General features: G+C 42.6%; 1 pseudogene; it reads left to right on the top strand.

Annotated features, from left to right (window-relative positions):
• Positions 1–752: 752 nt before the first annotated feature.
• On the top strand, positions 753–3,623 carry LOC126398147 (uncharacterized; annotated as a pseudogene).
• Positions 3,624–4,025: the final 402 nt, after the last annotated feature.

Genomic DNA, 4,025 nt, shown 5'->3' with positions numbered 1-4,025 from the left:
GATTGTTAATAAAGCTGTGCAAGATGGGTGTAAGAGGGAAGGTTTTTAATTGGATAAAGGATTTTATGTTTGGAAGGAAAATACAGGTAAGAGTTGGATCAGATTTATCAAGTCAATATGCAGTTGAGAACGGGACTCCTCAAGGTAATGTGATTAGTCCGTTACTCTTCACTATTATGATAAATGATGTGTTCTCAAAAGTGCCAGAAGATATAGGTAGGTCACTCTTTGCGGATGATGGGGCCCTGTGGAAAAGAGGAAGGAATATTGCGCATGTAACTGGCAAAGTGCAAGGGACTATTGATGAGGTGGTAGAGTGGGGTTGGGACTGGGGGTGTCGGTTCTCAGTGGAGAAAACCCAGACAGTTTTTTTCAGCAGGAAAAGAATAGAGGAAGGAATGAAACTAAGGATGTATAGGAATGACTTAGAAAGAGTTGGAACATTTAAATTTTTGGGAGTAGTATTTGACTCACGGTTAACATGGGCAGGTCATATTGGCAGGATAGAAGAAAAATGTAAGAAAGTGATAAATGTATTGAGATGTCTGACAGGTAGGGAATGGGGAGCTAGTTGCTCAGCACTAAAAAGAATATATGTGGCTCTGATAAGATCGGTGTTTGAATATGGCAGTATTGCCTATGGATCAGCTGCCAGGTCTCATCTTAAGAAGTTGGATGTGGTTCAGGCACAGGCATTGAGAGTGTGCAGTGGGGCTTTTAAAACAATGCCAGTACCTGCTCTACAGGTAGAGATGGGAGAGATGCCACTGGGGCTGAGAAGGAAGCAGCTGATGGTGAATTACTGGGCACATTTGCAGGGACACAGTGATTCTCACCCGACTAAAGAAGTCCTGCAGGAGTGCTGGGAGAATGGGAAAAGTCAGAGGGCAGGTAGGGGTTGATGTGGCAAATGAACTGGGAGTCTTAGGAGTGAGGATAAGCCCCACAGTAGTGTATCCAGCGTTACCACCATGGTTGCTTGTGTTGCCTGATATAGACTTGTGTTTGTTAGAGCTTAAAAGAAAAGAAAATAGACTTGTGTTTGTTAGAGCTTAAAAGAAAAGAAAAAGGTCAAATAGACTTGGTAAGTGCTTTTAAATGTCAAGTAATGGGAATGTATAGTGATTATACAATTGTGTATACTGATGGAGCTAAAGAACCTGAGACAGGAGTGACAGGATTTGGGGTGGCTGTGCCAGCAAGGGGAATTGGGATAAATAGAAAGTCGTCAAATATGTTAGGGGTTTACACGGTGGAGATGCTGGCAGTGCTGGTGGTGTTAAGATGGGTGGAAGAGGCTAGACACACCAAGGTACTGATTTGCTNGACAGGATTTGGGGTGGCTGTGCCAGCAAAGGGAATTGGGATAAATAGAAGGTTAGGGGTCAGGTAGGGGTCTACACGGTGGAGATGCTGGCAGTGCTGGTGGTGTTAAGATGGGTGGAAGAGGCTAGACACACCAAGGTACTGATTTGCTCAGATTCTTTATCAGTTTTAGCAAGCTTGAAATCATTTCATTCTAATAGCCGTCAAGACATTTTATATAGAGTTTTGCAGTCACTTACTAGAATAGTGAATAGAGGGGGTCTGGTTAAATTTATGTGGGTACCAGCACATGTAGGGGTGAGAGGGAATGAGAGGGCAGATGAGTTAGCGAAGAGGGCGTTAAGGAAAGGAAGAATAGAAATGGAAGTAAGTATCAGTAAGGCGGAGGTTAAGAGTGTCATTTGGGGGAAAACCAATCAAATGTGGCAAGAGAGGTGGGACAGAGAGGGCAAAGGGAGGCATTTATTTCACATACAAAACAGCATCAGGGTCACTAGGGCAGGTATGGGGCACAGGAGAGAGGAAGTGGTGATAATGAGGTTAAGGCTAGGGCACTGTTCACTTAATAAGTCACTTAAACTGGTAGGGAAGCATCAGACAGGACTGTGTGAGAGGTGTCAGGAAGAGGAGGAGTCAGTGGATCATGTACTTTTGAGGTGTAGGGCATATGGGGCACAGAGAGAGGTGATGAGGAATAGTCTGAGGGAGTTAGGGGTCCAAGAGTTTAATTTAAAAGGAGTAATGGAAATGAGTGAGAGAGCACGAGTCAGGGTAGTAGTGAAGTTTTTAAGGGACACAGGGTTTTTTTATAAGGTATAAGGTAGGTTAGGAATGGTGTAGCTATATAGGGTAGGACTAAATGTGTGTGTGTGTGTGTGTGTGTGTGTGTGTGTGTGTTGTGGGGGGGGCCTATTGTCTGGTCCACACTCCAGAGCAGAAGGGGGCGGTAATGCACCTATTGCTGGATGCCAACCGCCGTAAAACAAAAAGAAGAAGAAGAAGTCCTGTTGCCAGATCGTCTTGTGTCCCCTTTGTCCAGCTTTTCCAGCATTCTTTCCTGTGATCAGATCATCCGTGTAAGACCTTTTTTTTGCCTTCCTGTGTTTGCCTCTAGCCTAGCCCTTTTGTACCTCTGCCAGATATTATTGCCTTACGTGTACCGACCTTGCTTGCCTGTTTTTTGACTGTGGATTTTGAACTTTGCCTGATATTATTGCCTTACGTGCACCAACCTTGCTTGCCTGTTTGTTGACTGTGGATTTTGGATTGTGGATTTTTGGACTTGGTTGCTTTAATAAACTGCTTCTAAGGTTATCTCGAGTGTCTCGCTTTTGGGTTCACCTCACCTTGACTCAGTTCCCTGACACACTCTTTATTCACATTAATACAACTGAAATCTTGTTTAGGTAACATCATTAGAAATCACTCTGTAAATTTCCATTGTTATGCGGATGATACACAGTTGTATTTATCTATGAAGCCAGAAGAAAGTAATCAATTAACTAAACTTCATAATTACCTTAAAGACATAAAAACCTGGATGAGCACCAATTTCCTGATGTTAAATTGAGACAAAACTGAAGTTATTGTTCTTGGCCCCAAACAACTCAGACTCTTTATCTGATGACATAGTTTCTCTAGATGGCATTGCTCTGGCCTCTAGCACTACCGTAAGAAGCTTCGGAGTAATATTTGATCAAGATTTGTCTTTTAATTCTCATTTAAAACAAACCCCACGGACTGCATTTTTTCATCTGCATAATATTGCGAAAATTAGGCCTATCCTGACCCGAAAAGATGCAGAAAAATTGGTTCATGCTTTTGTTACCTCAAGGCTGGATTACTGTAACTCTCTATTATCAGGTAGCTCTAGTAAGTCCTTAAAAACTCTCCAGCTAATTCAGAATGCAGCAGCACGTGTACTAACAGGAACTATGAAATGAGATCACATTTCTCCTGTTTTAGCTTCTCTGCACTGGCTCCCTGTAAAATCCAGAATTGAATTTAAAATCCTACAGTTAACTTATAAAGCTCTAAATGGTCAAGCTCCATCATATCTTAGAGAGCTCATAGTGCCATATTATCCCACCAGAACTCTGCGCTCGGAGAATGCAGGGTTACTCGTGATCCCTAAAATCTTCAAAAGTAGATCAGGAGCCAGAGCCTTCAGCTATCAGGCTCCTCTCCTGTGGAATCATCTTCCTGTTGCGGTCCGGGAGGCAGACACCGTCTCCACATTTAAGACTAGACTTAAGACTTTCCTCTTTGATAAAGCTTATAGTTAGGGCTGGCTCAGGCTTGCCTTGTACCAGCCGGAGGACCCCCTATAATACACCCCCCTGTGTGGTTGTGCTGCTGCCGTGGTCCTGCCAGATGCCTCCGGCTGCTGCTGCCATCATTAGTCATACTTGTACTGTTATTATACACATATGATTATTGTCACACATGTATACTATCAGATAATAATATATTATTATTAATTATAATAGTACTTTCATTAATTTTGTTGTAAGCTACTGTCATTACTGTCTCAATTCAATTCAATTTTATTTATAAAGCCCAATATCACAAATCACAATTTGCCTCACAGGGCTTTACAGCATACGACATCCCTCTGTCCTTATGACCCTCGCAGCGGATAAGGAAAAACTCCCCCAAAAAAAACCCTTTAAAGGGGGAAAAAAAATGGTAGAAACCTC

Source organism: Epinephelus moara, chromosome 11 (assembly GCF_006386435.1).
Source record: "Epinephelus moara isolate mb chromosome 11, YSFRI_EMoa_1.0, whole genome shotgun sequence".
Taxonomy (NCBI): domain Eukaryota; kingdom Metazoa; phylum Chordata; class Actinopteri; order Perciformes; family Serranidae; genus Epinephelus; species Epinephelus moara.
This window is presented reverse-complemented; position numbering and strand designations above follow the sequence as displayed.